The 17,453-nt window shown below is 41.7% G+C and overlaps 1 protein-coding gene across 2 annotated transcripts in view; it reads left to right on the forward strand.

Moving 5' to 3' along the window:
* FRMD4B (FERM domain containing 4B) overlaps window positions 1-17,453 on the forward strand; it is a 386,589-nt gene that overhangs the window by 90,069 nt on the left and 279,067 nt on the right. For both annotated transcript variants that reach the window (XM_064275017.1, XM_064275018.1), the window contains exon 2: window positions 14,299-14,426. The gene's annotated coding sequence lies outside the window, so the exon portion shown is untranslated. The remainder of the gene's footprint in view (window positions 1-14,298; window positions 14,427-17,453) is intronic.

Raw genomic sequence — 17,453 nt, forward strand, 5'->3', positions numbered from 1 at the left:
TGATCTTCTAATCACAACCTTCTTCTCTAGAAGCCATTTTCAGCAGACAGCAGTTCAGAGCAAAATCCAAACCCTTTCTGGTTTCTATTGTTTATTGTGGGTATGTCACCGTGGGCATTGTGCTCACTGCAGGGGGAGTGCTCTGAGGGTTGAGTTTTGCTTCGGGAGACTTTTTGGAAGATTGCCCATTTTTGTTAATTATGTCTTGGGAATTATTTTGTCAGAAACTTTGGAGCCCAGGAGTCTAAAAAAATTACAGGGTATTATTAAATATTTAAGAACTGCTTAATTTCTTCTCCATGTGGTACGAGATTTTGGCTGATACTGGATCTTTGGGCTGTTTAGTTTCATGTCGCCCATATTGTTTAGAGTCACAGATCCAATTTTGACTATTAAAACAAATTTTAAATTTGTTTCAAACAATCTGTTGGAGAACTGTGTGTGGAGATTTTGTTGTTTCTTTATATTCATGGGAAGTAGTAAGGTTAACACTGCGGCAGAAGCAACCATCTCAGCTTGTGAAACTCCTGTCTGAGTAACAACGAGGAATACTATCTTTTAAAATCTTCTGGATTCTTTTCTTCTCCTGTATTAAAAAATCCACCATCTGTTTGTCATACTCTGGTGGTTTGCGTGTTGCTATGATGCTGAAAGCTATGCCACTGGTATTTCGAATACCAGCAGAGTCATCCATGGTGGACAGGGTTCAGCTGAGATTCTAGACTCAGAAAGACTAGGAAGAAAGGCCAGGTGATCTACTTTGGAAAATTAGCCAATAAAAACCCTATTTTTTTCAACGGAATGTTATCAGACTCACTTGCTTTGTACACATCAACATCAGTTGCTAGAGGAGGACATCATGTTTGGTGACCCAGAGAGCCAGTGAGGGTGAGGGAGACCCTCGGTGTGATGGATTAGAACAAGAGCTGCAATGATGGACTCAACATGCCTGTGATGATGAAGATGAAACAGAGCCAGGCAACGTTTTGTTCTGTTGTGCATAGGTCGCCACGAGTCGGAGTCAACTTGACGGCAGCAAACATTGCAAAAATAATGTAAGCTTATCCTAGAAATTTTGGAAGGTACAGGATAAAGTCAGCCGTAATCCAATCACAAAGAAATACATAAAGATGTTGAAGTTTATAATCAATGCTGGAACTGGAAGGGGCTTTTCAAATATACCTAGTCCAAAGTCTCATTTTGCATATGAGGAAAACAAGGCCCAGGGCAGCAAAGAGTGTACAAACCATGTTTCCTGATTACTGGTTTTGAACTATTTCCCTGATTTTTTATGTGACTTCCTAAGCACTTTAGGCTCTCCGGGCCTGAGTGGAGCCAGGTGGATCTGCTTCACCCTCTTCTCCAGCAAAGTGGATGCCACGAATCACGTTCCATCACTGGTAGTACAGGTGGCTCCATCTGCCCCCTGGTGTTCAGGAGGCTGCATGATCTTAAAATAAGAACGGCATTGAATTGCCTTGAACTTGATGAGCCTTTCTCAAAGAATGGTTTTGGCCCGCCTGTGTTAAAATCAGCTAGGGTTCTTGTTGAAAATGAAGACTTTGAAGCCCCACCCCAGGCTCATGGAATCGGAACTTCTAGGGGTGGGACCTGGGAATCTGCCTTTTTAACAAACTGGGATCCATTGAAAAATAATAGTTTGGCGAGTAAAACTTCTTATATTTAATCATTCAAATTGTCTCATCTAAGATAGAGAGATGACTGATAGATAGATGGGTAGATAGACAGTTGAATAAACACGTAGATGTTTCATAAATTGATAAAAAATTTCTGACTCCAGGCAATGAAACTTAACCACGGTTATTTCTTGGGAGCAGTGAAGGGATGAATAGGGAAGTGGCCTGTCACTGTTTTAAGCCACTTGGCAACTTAGGTAGGCAGAACATAGATGTTTTTAGGATCTCTTTAAGTGTTCCTGCAGTTAAGCTATTTCTTTGAGACACTAGAAATGTCTACCCAGAAATGTCTACATGGTAATATTTGCTAGTTGTGCATAGACAGTGGGAGAAAGGGAGCACCCCTTTCCTGATATGAGAGGACACAGAGAGAGCAATTAGAGGCATGGGGAGCTCTGAGTCAGCTCATGTATTCACTCACTCACTCATTTATTCAACATCTATGCATTGAACATGTACTGTGTGCTAGGAATGATTCCAGGTGCTGGGGATACAGGCGAGAACAAGACAGTACAGTCCCCATCACGTGGAGCTTATGTTCCCGTGGGGGAAATGCCAATGGACAGTTAAACAAGATGATTTCAAATGGTGATAAATGCTATGAAGGAAATAAAGCAGCTGTGCCATTATGGCTCATGATCATATGAGTCGGAATCGACTTGACGGCAGTGGGTTTGGGTTTGGTTTTGGGTGCCATTATGAGGAGACCAGGTGACGTAGTGGTTAAGTGCTCGGCTGCTAACCGAAAGGTCAGCATTTTTTGTTTGTTTTTTTCTTTTTTAAAATAATATTTCATTGTGTTTTAGGTGAAAGTTTACACAACAAATTAGGTTTCCCTTTAAGGACTTTTATGCATATTGTTCTGTGCCATCGGTTACAGTTTTCACAGTGTGTCAGCATTCTTATTTTTTCCATTCTGTTTGTTCTGTTTCCATTGATCTAGCTTCCGCCTTCCCCTCCTTGCCTTCTCATCTTTGCTTTTGGGTAAACATTGACTGTTTGGCTTCATATAGTTAATTGTTTAAGAGAGCATATTACTCCCAGGTGATATTGTTTATTTTATAAGCCAACCCATTATTTGGCTGAAAGGTGATCTGCAGAAATAGCTTCCATTCTAACTTCATAGATTATTTTAGGGTGATAGTCTCAGGGATTCCTCTAATCTGTATCGGTCTAGTAGGTCTTGCCTTTTTTTAGGAGTTTGAATTTTGTTCTACATTTTTTCCCATTCTATCTGAGGCCTTCTATAGTGTCCCTGGTCAGAGCAATTGGTAATGGTAGCCGGGCACCATCTAGTTCTTCTGGTCTCAGGTTAGAAGAGGCTGTGGTTCATGTGGGCTGTTAGTCTCATGAACTAGTTTCTCCTTTGAGCCTTTGATTTCCTCCATTCTCTCTCTCTCTTTTTTCCCCCCATATTGTTGACTTTCTGAAACAGTTTTAATGCTAATATTATAACACATTGCCACTCAACAACGTGTGTTCTGATTTGGCCTTAGAAATCCACTCACTGCAGTCACAGGTACTTCCTTTTGGCACTCACATCCCAAGTGGGGACAATGCAGGTGAGTCTTGCCAACGCAGCCCCTCCCAGACATTGGAGAGTCATTCAGGATCAGAGGCAGAATCATCCTTGGATGCCATGTAGCCCAACTCCCTCATTTTACAGATGGTCAAAGTGAGGCATAAATGTTCCAGTGTCACTATTACAGTATACAGTGGTTTGGTGGCTGTGCCAGTATAAGAATTTGGGCCCTTGAATTTTGATCCAGGAAGTACCATGTTGCTCTTTAAGAATTTACAAATAATAGGGATGATGTGATCGAAATTTTTCTGAGAACTTCATAATCAGTCCTAAAAAGAAGGGAGAGAGAGGGATAAAGGTAAAGAAGAAAGCCGTGTGCTAGTACGGAGCAGTATGGTCTGAACTTGAGCTCTAAAATGAGACAGAACTTGGATCAGCTACTTGGTTGATGATTCAAAAATTTATACACATTGTTTTGTGACATTGGTGGCAATCCCCATAATGTGATAGCGTATTCCCCCTTTCCACCATGGGTTCCCTGTATCCATTCATCCAGTTCCTGTCCCTTCCTGCTTTCTCGTCCTGCTTTTGGACAGGAGCTGCCCATTTGGTCTCTTGTATTTGATAGAACAAAGAAGTATGTTCCTCACGTGTATTAATTTTTTGTTTTATAGGCCCATCTAATCTTTGTCTGAAAAGTAGTCTTCAGGAATGGTTTCAGTCTATGTTAGCAGAGCATCCAGGGACCATAGTTTTGGAGCTTCCTCCAGTTTCTCTCAGACCATTAATCTAGTCTTTTTTACGTGGATTTGAATTCTGTCCTACATTTTTCTCCCATTCTACCCGGGACTCTCTCTTGTATCCCCTGTCAGGGCAGTAATTGGTGGTAGCCAGGCGTCATCTAGTACTTTGGGTCTCAGGCTGGTGGAGTCTCTGGTTCATGTGGTCCTTTAGTCCTTTGGGCTAGTATTTTCCTTGTGTCTTTGGTTTTCTTCATTCTCTTTTGCTCCGGGTGGGATGGGACCAATAAATGTATCTTAGATGACCACTTGCAAGCTTTTAAGAAGGTCAGCAATTTGAACCCACCAACCACTCCATGTGAAAATGATGTGACAGTCTACTTCCATAAAGATTTGCAGCCTTGGAAACCCTATGGAGCGGTTCTACTCTGTCCTACAGGGTTGCTATGAGTTGGAATTGAATTAACTTGATGGCGGTGGGTTTGGTTGTTTTTTTGTTTGTTTGTTTTCATGCCTATATGAATGATTGGAGGACTGTTCTCTGGTGGGCAGGGACTGTCTCTTTGAGAGATCTGAGCTGAGACCCAAATGGCAAGAAGAAACCAACCACATGCATATCTGGGAGAAGAGGGTTCCAAGAAAAGAAAGCTGTAAAGAATAGGGTCCTGAGGTGGGGTTAGCTTGTATGTTTGGGGTACTTGAAGAAAGCCGGTGTGGTTAAAGCTTCATGACCAATGGAACATACCAGATAAAGTCTAAGAGAAAGGCAGGGCAAGCCCTGTTCTCAAGTCACACTACAGTGAGGAGTTGATTTTATTCTAAGTGTAACCAAAAATCTTAGAAGAGCTATATCCAGGGAGGGATGAGTTGATATCTTCAGATATGGATTTTTTTTTTAAGTCATTCTAGCACTCGAAACTTTGTAGAAACTTAGAATAAGGCCTAAAGAGACGCGTAGCTACTTCACAGAGTAAAGTATGAAAGGTTACTGAAAACCACAAAAGAGAAACTAAAGCAATGGCAAGATATACCGTATTTATGGAAGGGGAAGGCCAGTAGCATAAAATGTCAGTGTTTACAAAAGTGTTTATAAATTCAGTGCAGTTTTAAGTGAAATTCCAATAGCATTCTAAAATATGAATGGAAACCTAAAAAATCAAGAATATGGTAAGAGAATCCATAATATAAGAAAAAAGAATAAGGACTTCTCCTACCTATCACAAAGTATTATGAAGTCAGTCATTAATAGTAATTAAGACACTATATTATTGGTGAAGGGGTATAAATGAATAGATCAACAGGTGAGAGCAGAGCACCCAATGATCAGCCTAAACACATACTGGCCTTTCTATATGATACAGGGGCATTGGAAATCAGAAGTGGAAAGCATGAAGTATCAGAAGTAAATGTTGTTGAAACAGCTGTTTTTCTAGAAGAAAAAAACAATTAGATTCTTAATTCACACTTGGCACAAAAACATTGCAAAATGGATTAAAACCTATATATATAAAAGATAAAAAATTTTAAAACCCTCAGGGGGAAAAAGAGGATAACCTTTATGATCTTAGGACAGTGGAGATATTATAAACTAGAGACTCAAAAATCACACCCAATAATGACAAGATTGATGGATTTCGCTGTATCAAAATGCCTAACTTCTGCACAAAATATCACTATACAGTTAAAAGGCAGATGACAGACTGGTAGAAGATACTTGCATCTCCAAACACCCGACCAAAGCTATATTTTCAGTCTGTAATGAACTCCTGCAAATCAAGAAGGAAAATTCAAGCTACCCAATAGAAAAATGGGCAGCTTATTAAAAGACACGTCCCCAAGGGGGAGATGAGAATGGGCAATAAAAATATGAATATATATCCCACATCACGAATAAAATCAGGGAAACGCAAGTTTAAAATCACAATGAGATAGCACCTTAGACTCATCAGAGTGGAAGACATTGAAAAGTCTGACAGTGAGGGGTGACGAGGAACAGAAGTGAACAGGCACTCATTCGTGGCAGGAGGCACTTTGGAAAGCAAGTTGTCGTTCTCTGGTTTGACTTAAAATGCACACAGTCTACAACACAGAGATTCCATTCAAAACAGAAATCAGTAGTGCTCCTAAAAGGAGGGCGTCTTAGTCATCTAGTGCTGCTATAACAGAAATGCCACAAGTGGATGTCTTTAAATTTATTCTCTCACTGTCTAGTAGGTTACAAGTCCAAATTCAGGGCGTCAGCTGCAGGGGAAAGCTCTCTGTGTTGGCCCTGGAAGAAGGTCGTTGTCATCAATATTCCCTTGGTCTGGGAGCATCTCAGTGCAGAAACCTCAGGTCCAAAGGACATGCTGTGCTCCTAGCACTGCTTTCTTGGTGGTATGAGGTTACCATGCCTCTCTGTTCACTTCTCTCTTTTATATCTCAGAACAGACTGGCTTAAGACACTATCTAATCTTGTAGATTTCATCAGTATAACTGCTGCTAATCCATCTCGTTACTCCATAGTGATAGGATTTACAACATATAGGAAAATCACATAAAATGATGGGCAGTCGCACAATTCTGGGAATCATGGACCAGCTAAGTTGACAGATATTTTGGGGAAAGCAATCCATTACAGAGGGGATTTGGTATTTTGCAGGAGACAAGCCTTTGCTATTCAGGACTGTCTCATACACTGTAGAAAATTTAGCATCCCTGTCCTACCCACCCCTCAACCCACAAAGAATTCTCTCACTTTCCCAGATACCGCATAGGAGAGCTGGACCGAAGTGTCCCCTAGGTGGGGTCCACCAGGAGAAATTTCTGTGCACATGCACACACATACTGGTGTGCAGGTCGTGTGTGCCCCAGGAAACCCCTGTGATGAACAGGGAGGCCTGTGGGCAGAAGGAGAACCGTGAAGGATGTTCATTATAGCATCCTTTGTTATGAATAAAAGTTGGACACTCCACAAATATTCATCAGTCCAGAAATGAAAATTAAACCCTGATACAGTCCTATGAGGGAACACTATGCAACAGTTAATAATCTAGATATATCTATATCCCAGTGGAAATATCTCAAAAACTGTATTGAGTAAAATGTAACATACAGTATGATACAACTTACATAAAGTTTAAAAATCACAAAACTATGGAGTGTGTTCTTTTGAATGGGTACGTTGTGTATTATTTACAGCAGTTATATTCTATAAAGTCGTTGTGAACATCTAATTAGCAAACACTGAACCATTGCTCCTAGGGAGAATTCAGGGTTTGGTTCCCGTGAGCCTCTGGTCACAACATTTTGATTAACTAATCAATACATGACCTTTTTAAATGTGCGTATCTATTTAAAACACCTTTTTAAATGTATATTGCTGATTTATTAGCACTGAGCTTATAACCAACACCACTATAACTCATGCCTAAACGAAGCTTATTTAACACATCTATTTTCTGCTCACACTTAGGAGCACTAGACAGCATATCAGCGCTGTGCTTGGGGAGCATTTTAAACAGTGAAACCACCAACAAAAAGCACAAAAATACAAAACACATAGCACTAAATAGATTGCAAAAAGAACACTTATTTCCAGTGTGGCAGACGAAACAAGAGCGTAGAATGTCACCTTGTTTGACCTCAGCTGGAAGTGTGCCACTTGGGGACTAAGAATTTGTGCCACTCTGCACATATCTATGGAAACCCTGGTGGCATAGTGGTTAAGTGCTATGGCTGCTAACTAAAACGTCAGCAGTTCAAATCCACCAGCCACTCCTTGGAAACTCTATGGGGCAGCTCTACTCTGCCCTGTAGGGTCACTCTGAGCCGGAATCGACTTAATGGCGGTGGTTTGGTTTTGCGTATATCTCTGAATGCCTGCTGAAGTACAGCAAGTATTGATTTTGAGGTTACAAATAAATTTTAGTAAGTAGGTGAATTTACAAATATGGAATCTGGGGAAAATGAGAAACAACTGTGTAAGTAAACATGAACATGGATATCTACCAAATTCATCATTGTGGTTGCCTCTGAAGAGGATGGGAGAACCAAACTGGGGAGACTAATATGGGGAGGTTTAACTCTGTATGGACTTTAACTCCTTAATCTTAAAAGAATAAAGTCAGGATATGAAATAAATTTGAAAAATAATAACACTTGTTTTGAGTGATGGGCACACGGATAGGAGTTTATTGCCTTATCTCTTGTGTATTCCTGTATTTTTACCCCCACTTTGGCTGCTGTGTAGAGAGCGAACAGGGGTGAAGATGGGGGTGAGGTGGGGCACGGCGGTGCTGGAAGCAGAGTGTCGCACATTTGAGGAGCCAAGTGGGGGCTCTACCACCCCCTGCCTCTACTACTGTGACCTCTGAGAAGGTTTGACCAAGTTTCTCTATCACCCAAAAGCTCTTCTTGGACTAACACAGCCCCTTGTTGCTTCTGCTGTATTCCAGCTTATGAAATTGTCGTCTAGCGGGTCAGTAATTCATCAGCTGCTGGACTTTTCAGCAGAATGAAACATTCGACTGATGTCTAAGCACGTTGAGTCCTCCCTATCCCTGTGCTGCTATACTTCTTCTATAATCAAGAATAAGAAAGTTGCTGAATGTGTGTTCTGTCCAGTTGATTGACCTGTAATACCCATGTGTCTTAGTTTACTAATGCTCCTGTAACAAAAAATACTACAGGTGGGCTGCTTTAAAGAATGGAAATGTATTTCCTCACAGTTCAGGGGGCTAGAATTCCAAATTTGGGGTGTGGCTCTAGAGGGAGGTCTTTCTTCGTCTATTTCAGTTCCTAGTAGCTCCCAGCAATCCTTGGTGTTCCTGGGCTTGGATGCATCTGCCGTGTGTGTCTGTCTTCATACGCCATCTTCTTTCTGTGGGCCTCTGTGTCTACCCTACTCTTTTTATAACTCAGAAGTCATTAGGTGTAGGACCCACCCGTCATGGATTGAAATGTGTTCCCCCAAAATATGTGTCAACTTGGTTAGGCCATGATTCCCAGTGTTGTGTGGTTGTCCTCCATTTTGTGATTGTAATTTCATGTTAAAGAGGATTAGGATGGGATCGTAACACCCGTACTAAGGTCACATCCCTGATCCAATGTAAACGGTTTTCCTGGGGTGTGGCTTGCACCACTTCTTATCTTACAAGAGATAAACAGAAAGGGAAGTGAGTGGAGAGTTGGGGACCTTATACCACCAAGAAAGCAGTGCCAGCAGCAGAGTGCGCCCTTTGGACTTGGGGTTCCTGTGCAGAGAAGCTCCTAGTCTGGGGGAAGATTGATGAGAAACACCTTCCTCCAGAGCTGACAGAAAGAGAAAGCCTTCCCCTGGAGCTGATGCCCTGAATTTGGACTTCTAGCCTACTTCACTGTGAGGAAATAAATTTTTCTTTGTTGAAGCCATCCACTTGTGGTATTTCTGTTATAGCAGCACTAGATAACTAAGATACCACCCTACCCTGGTATGACCTCATTAACATTAAAAAAGATAAACCCTATTTGCAAGGAGGATCATATCCACAGGCGAAGGGGCCAGAACTTGAGTTCATATTTTTGTGGACACAATTCAATCCACAACACCATGTTTTCAAGTATTTCAGCATTTCCCAAAATGTGTTCCATAAAATCCATTAGAGGATTTTATGTAGGAGGAGGATGAGGAAGGAGAATTCTGTGATTAAATCCACAATGAAAACCGTAGTAGAATCATATCAAATGCATATTTAACTTCTGCAAATTCAAGAAATGAATTTGAGATGCCACCTGAATCTTTTTTTCCCTGGTTGTGGTACCATGAATTACTTAATATGGCCCTTCCAGTGATAGTCTTTGTGACTCCCAGAAAATGATTGAGTGGTGCTATGCAAATGAGGTGCTCATGGCCCACCAATGGCATTGGACAGCCTGCCAATAATGCAAATAAGATGCATTGTACCTTTGTGGGAGGTGAGACCCTGCAAATAAGGTATATGGAAGCCTAACAAGGCAATTGGTCAGTTTTGCCATCCCACTAGCTTAAAGGGAGCCAATCTCAGAGGTGAGAGGAGGGACCTCACTACCATCAGGAGGAAAGTCAGGAGTGGAGCGTGTCCTTTAGACCTGTAGTCCCTGCACTGAGAACCTCTTAGACCCAGGAGACAACTGTAACACCAGACACGGTGAAAAGCAGTGGCAGAGAAACGACAGCAGAACCAGGAGACCAGCGTAAGACAGCATGGTGGACTTCCCAGCCCACAGAGTGAGGTGGATACAGTGGGCATGCCAACTCACCGAGGGAGAAAGCTGAGCACCTTTGGGCAGGAGGCTTGCTGGTGGAGAGGGGTGCCTTCGGGCACTTATTGGCAGAACTGAAGAGCTCTGTAACACTTGGTCGAGCAGAGCAGGGGCCAAAGAGCTGAGAGGGACTGAGGCCAAGAGAGAGGCCTGCCTGCAGGTACAGCTGAGAAGCTGTCCTGAACAAAGAACTGTACACTGAGTCGATCCTGATCCTGAATTGTAACCTACTACTTCCCTAATAAACCTCATAATGGTGAGTATGGTCTACGAGTTCTGTGTGGCCGTTGCAACAAATTATCAAACCCAGCATAGAAGTAGAATGCTGCAGGAGGGACAGCTGGTGTCAGAATTGGTAAAAGGTTGAAGGAGGAAATACGGCTGACCTCCTCCTTATAGGAATCAGTTTTGGGCTGTTGATCTTGATTCTCGTTCTCCCACCTGAAGTTATACGAGGTCAGTTGCCATGACGACGACATTTTTACACTGGATGGTTCTTGTTCCTTCAAGTATTTTGCCATGCTGTGAGTAATGCTATTATTTTAATATATTTCTCTTTCTATATATCGGGGTCATCACTATTTCATTGGTAGAATTCTCACCTTCCATGCAGAGGAGCCAGGTTCGATTCCCAGCCAATGCCCCGCATCCACAGCCACCGCCTGTCTGTCAGTGCAGGCGTACGTGTTCCTATGTGCCAAACATCACGTTGCTGTGATGCTCATTAACAACCTGCAGTAGGCAGGTGACACAACCTTGCTTGCCAAAAATGAAGACAACTTGAAGCACTTACTGATGAAGATCGAAGATACAGCCTTCAACATGGATTACACCTCAACATAAAGAAAACAGAAATCCTCATAACTGGACCAATAAGCAACATCATGATAAACAGAGAAAAGATTGAATTTGTGAAGGATTTCATTCTACTTTGGTCAATAATCAACACCCATGGAAGCTGTAGTCAGGAAATCAAATGATGTATCTATCGCATTAGGCACATCTGTCACAAAAGACCTTTTTAAAGTCCTGAAAAGCAAAGACATCACTTTGATGACTGAGGTGTGCCCAATCCAAGCCATGGTCTTTTCAATTGCCTCGTATGCATGTGCAAGCTGGACGGTGCAAAAGGGGGACTGAAGAAGAACTGATGCATTTCAATTATGGTGTTGCCAAAGAATATTGAATACACCACAGACTGCCAAAAAAATAAATAAATAAACAAATCAGTCTTAGAAGAAACACAGCTGAATTGCTCCTTAGACACAAGAATGGTGAAACTTTATCTTGCATACTTGGGTCATGTCATCAGGAAAGACTCATCACTAGAAAAGGACATCGCGTTTGGTAGAGTAGAGGGTCAGCAAAAATGAAGGAAACCCTAAATGAGATGAATTAACACAATAGCCACAATAATGGGTACAAGCATACCAAAGACTGTGAAGATAGCACAGGACCAGGCAATGTTTCATTCTGTTATGATGGGGTCTCCATGTGCTGGAGCAATAGCAGCTAACAACAATAACAACAACATGATGCTGAACAGGTTTCAGTGAAGTCTCCAGACTAAGCCTATGAAGAAAGGCCTGGCAATTTCCTTCTGAAAATTCAGCCAGGGAAAACCTATGCATCACAATGGTCTGATCCGCAACCAATCATGGAGATGGCACATGACCAGACAGCATTTCATTCTCTGGGGCATGGGGTCACCGTGAGTCAGAGGCCAACTCCACAGCAGCTAACACCGCCACCAAACTGGTTGCCATCGAGTCAATCCCACCTCATAGCGACCCTATAGGACAGCGTAGAACTGCCCCAAAGAGTTGCCAAGGAGCGCCTGGTGGATTTGAACTGCTGACCTCTTGGTTAGCAGCCGAACTCTTAACCACTATGCCACCTGGGTTTCCTTTTTATGCAAGTGGCCCATAAATAAAGCCAACTTTTTCATGTAGTGCTCAAAGACAATTTCATCTGTTACAACTTTGAGGGAAAAATTTGCTATATTGATGATGATGTTTTCTGATGGGTTCTAACAAGGAACTTTCCTTAAGGGATTGTCACGGTTAATTTGACCATACACAGTTTTCACTGTGAACAGACTTTAGAAACTACCTCCCGTGTAAGATGCAATTTTACTATACATTATCCCTGTGAAAACTGAAAATATGTAATAGCCTATTCAAGATCCTGAGGAACCCTGCAGTAAAGAAATTTGCTGAACAGTTTAAATCAGCAGCCAGCAAACTTTCTCTGTGAAGGGCCAGATAGTAAATATTTTCAGCCTTGTGGTCCAGACAGTCTCTGTCTCAGCTTTTCAGCTCTGCAGTTGTAGCTCAGAAGCAGCCATAGACAATATGTAAATGAATGAAGGAGGCAGTATGCCAATAACATTTTATTTATAAATATAAGCAGCAGGCCTATATTTTTCTGACCTTGGTTTAAATCATTGTGAACTAAGTTTATTGAACCATGTCTCCTTTTTTGTTGTTGTTGTTCCTCCCTTAAAACCTGTAGAAGGATCCTTGGTGACACAGTTGTTAAAGCACTCAGCTGCTAACTGAAAGGTTGGCAGCTCGAACCCACCAGCTGCCCCGTAGAAAAAAGATATGGCAGACTACTTCAGTAAAGAGTTGCAGCCTTGGAGACCCTATGGGGCAGTTCCGCTCTGTGGTATAGGTTTGCGGAGTTGAAATTGACTTGACGGCAGTGGGTGTGGGTTTTGAAAAACCTGTGGTAGACTCTTGGATTCCTGAATTCAAATACTAGAGGGTTTTGACTCTTTGTGAGTGATACCGAAGGTCCGTGGCATGTGGCACGTTGTCGCGTTTCTAGTGCCTGGATGTTCATTACAGTGGTGCCAGAACTAGTTGCTTACTTAGTGATGGTGATCACAACTGATCTACCCTAGCTCATTGAGACCTTGAACTTCTTTGCTACTTCTCAGGGACCTAATATCACAATTATCTTCTACTGAATTTGTGGGTGAAGTTATATGCTCTGATTGCATCTGTATCTTTGGTATGTTTGAAGGTTGTCAGACATCCACCCTGTCATAGAATATGTGCCCATAATACTCTTAGCTCCTTTCCTCACATTTTAATCTCCTTCCAAATACTGTGCACTCTATTTCTGTTCCTAGGTCTGGGACAAATAAAGACGTATCTTTCCTGGTTTTCTCGTGTTCCCCATTGTGGCTAGGCAGTCAGTGTGCATGGGGCCACAGAATCAGAAAACTGACTTGTTGAGTGTAACCTTGGGCAAAATAGCTAATTTCCCTGACTCAGTTTCCTCATCTTCATGGTGTGATAATATCTGTAGTACTTTTCGAGTTCCTAGAAGCATGAGCAGCAGAATAAGTGATGTGCCTGGCATACCGCATAGCTCGTGGTGGGCACTCAATGAATATCACATCTGCTGCTTCCACCCTCCTCCCTTCGTCCCGTGTTCCCACACTGGTGTGTGTGTGAAACCACTGGGACTCACAGCAGACAACAGAACAGGACGCTTACTGACTTCAGGAAAGCTTCTGGGGGAAAAGCTGTTTTCTTATAGAGGGAGTGACAAGTAAATGTAAATAAGTGTATCTTATGGCGTGATAGGCACTCTACATTTCCTCAGTATTCATGCGTGGCCTGTGTTTCATTCTGTCCACACTGAAATCTGTTGATAAGGAGATTCAGGAGTGCCATCCTGGTTTCCGTAATTCAGAAACACGGATTCTGAGGTGATGTCTTACTGAGTTCCTCCTCTTTGACAGCCCTGGTTTTACAACAGATGGTAGATAACTTTCAGCACTTCAGAACTTCCTCTCAGAGAGACGAAGTCAATGAAATGAGTGGTCTCAGAAGCTCCATTAGTTTCAAATATTTAGTTGTTAAGGAGAATAGCCTTGATTTCATCCGTCTTTGAGCTAGTTCTGTTCTATATCTCGTCTAATTAGGTGAATTTCTAGAACTGTGATTAAACTGTAGCCAGCCAGGGGAAAATGAGAAATAAATTAGAAGTGTCACTGACTTGAGATTTATAGTTCCTTCCTGTGTGCCAACAGAAATTAAGGAGCATCTCGTCTGTGTTGCAGGCTTTGATGAGAGAGCCGGGAGAAAGACTGTGTGAGAGGAAAAAATGACATCTGTGCATAGAAACCAAAATCGGAAGATTACTGCTGTGAAAACGTAAGCGAGGCAAGAGCACACTCACTGCTTAAAGGTAAGTGGACGGCTCTGGGAAAGCTGAACTCTTTCCGGGGTTGGAAGAGGAAAGCGGGTTTATGCATGTTGGTGTGTGAGCTCACATTTATTGGTCAAGTGGAAATAAGCAATATGATAATATATTGCACTATGTGACATGATATGATATAATATATAATATAATATGATATACCATCAAAACATTTGTGTTATCCAGGTTTTCAGGAGCCATTGAGGCTGGATGAACCCCTGAAACTTTTGCCCTGAAATAGTGTTTAAACTTTAAACCTTAAACCAAAACTATCCCCCTAAAGTCTTCTTTGAACCAAAAGATAGTTTATCTTAATAAGTAAAGTATGTCTGCCTTGAGCATAGTGCTCTTCTAAAGAACTATCTACGTGAGACCAAACTGACAACAGCAACTCAAAAGATTAGTTGAGAAACTTACGGGGCAATGAGTTTAAGTCAGTGGTGGTAGAACAATTTGCAAGAATATTTGTACAACTCGAAGAATGTCATCGATGTCACTGACTTGTGTGTTAGATATTGTTGAAATGATGTATGGCTGTGTATATTTTCACCAAAATAAAAATATATATATATTATTAAAAAAATTTGTGTTACTGGATTTGACATTTGCAAATACAGTAAGCCTAAGTGTTTTGTGTAAAAGCTAAATGTCCAAGAGTTGAATAGTAGACTTACGTTTTATAAAGGTGTCCTATTCCCAGAAAATATTTACTAGGGAAAATATTACTAGAGACAATATTCCTAGAGGACAAAAATTTACTAACTTCACTTTAGACACATTTTCTATATTTCTTATATTTCATATACATATGTATACATTTTACATATGTAAAATTATTTTCCTTTTATATTCACAGTTAAGCACTTGACAGCTTTAGTCCAGTGGACAACTGAGCAAAGCTAATGGTTGCTTATTTCTATACATGTAGTGATTTTCGTCTACGCTGTAGTAAGATGTGCTTTACATCCTTCATATCAATAGTCGGGTTTTTTTTTTTTTTTTAGTTTTCCACTGATTTTTTAGAAAATAATAAGGGCAAAATGGAATATTGGAATGGTGGCACAAACACTGCCATGGAGATAAAACTGGCAACACTGTAGAAACCAAACTGCTGGGTATGCAGACATGAGATCTCAAAATTTGGCTTCATCGGCTGATCTCGTATCTGACAGGCGAAAGGTGGTGTAAGGGTATTGAGGTATCACATGCAAAAGTATGAATTGTGCACAAATAGATTGTGCAACAGTGAAGAACAGCATTTACCCAGTCTTCTCAAAATGCTTCCTTGAGAGAAATAAACAGTAGGATTGTCATTTCCTCATCCTAGCCTCTGCCGGAGAGGAGCGTCGCGTAGCGGTTCGGAGCATGGACCCTGGAGGTTCTTGCTCTACAGCGTACCACCTGTGAGACTGAGATTAAAGTGATTTGTCTTCCTTTGCCTCAGTTTCCTCATCTGTAAAATGTGGCCTTTATTAGCAACTATATCATTTGCTAACTGGCCACATTTTACAAATGTGGAAACTGAGGGAAAAGAATCGTTGTAGTGGAGAAGATGAAATAAGTTAATATATGCAAAGCATATATTATGGAAGTATGCCAAGCATACTTAAAAGGTGCTCAATAAATATTAGCTATTTTTATCTCCTGACCCAAGCCATGGTATTTTCAGTTGCCTCATATGCACCTGAAGAAGAATTGACCCCTTTGCATTAGGGTGTTGGCGAAGAATATTAAATATACCATGGATGCCAGAAGAACGAACAAATCTGTCTTGGAAGATGCACAGCCAGAATGCACCTTAGAAGCAAGGATGGCGAGACTTTGTCTCACATATTTTGGACATGTTATCAGGAGGGACCAGCCACTGGAGAAGGACACCACATTTGGTAAAGTAGAGGGTCAGCAAAAAAGAGGAAGATCCTCGAAGAGATGGATTGACACAGTGGCTACAACAATGGGCTCAAGCATAACAACGATTGTGAGGATGGCGCAGGACCAGGCAGTGTTTCGTATCTGTTATATATAGGGTCTCTGTGAATTGGAACCGACTCGACAGCACCTAACAACAACAACATTTCACCATTCAGTAAAGTGTCCTTTGAAACTTCAGAAATATCAGATGATTGTCTGAAGGGTGGAGATGTAGAAGAACCAAAAAGATACTGGAGAAGCATCTTTTAGATGCTTCTATAGCCCTGTCATATTTGTACTATCAAGCAGCTGTCACAGGAACTGATGGGCCACTAGGCAGAGAGAAAAGAAAGCTACAGGGGGCGGAGAGCATTTCCCAGACTCTTACAGATTATCTCCTTGATTAAGATACTTTGAGAAGTATTGGGGGATACAGACTTAAATGGTTCAGGATCTTAAATTCCACTTCAGATTATCTAGAACTCTTGGCTGTAATCTGCAAGGTGAGGCATGAACCTGGCCCTAGCCATTTTCCTCCAACATCTTTCTCTTGGCTCTCTGTGCTCACTCTTGCCTCCTTCCAGTCCCTCTAAATATGACCAGCTCCTGTCTGCTTGGAGCCTTTGCACACACTGCACAAGGCAACTTGGCTTCTCTCTCTCCCTTGCACCTAACTCATTTGCCTTTTGCTTTAAGTCACAGACTAGGGTTTCTCTGGCTACCCCACTAGAGAGGGGGCTCCCTCTATGAAGTTGTTGTTGTTGTTAGCTACCATTCAGTTGGCTCCAGCTCACTGTGAACTCACGTATAACCAAAGGAAGTGTTGCCCAGTACTGTGCCATCTCCGTGCCCTTTGGTGTGTTTGAGTCCGTTGCTGTGGTTGTTGTGTCAGCTATCACAGTGAGGATTTCCTGGTTTTTGCCAACCATCCGCTTTACCAAACATGTTTGGTCTGTGAAATTCATTTCCAAAATTATTGCCCCTATTGATATTCTCATCGGCAGTGAATATGAGAGTATGTTCGTAGTCTTCCAACAAGGAGTATTCAAAATCTGTTTCATCCTTGCCAGTCTGATAGGTGCTGAGCTCACTTATTTAAAATAG

This window comes from Loxodonta africana, chromosome 22, assembly GCF_030014295.1.
Source record: "Loxodonta africana isolate mLoxAfr1 chromosome 22, mLoxAfr1.hap2, whole genome shotgun sequence".
NCBI lineage: Eukaryota > Metazoa > Chordata > Mammalia > Proboscidea > Elephantidae > Loxodonta > Loxodonta africana.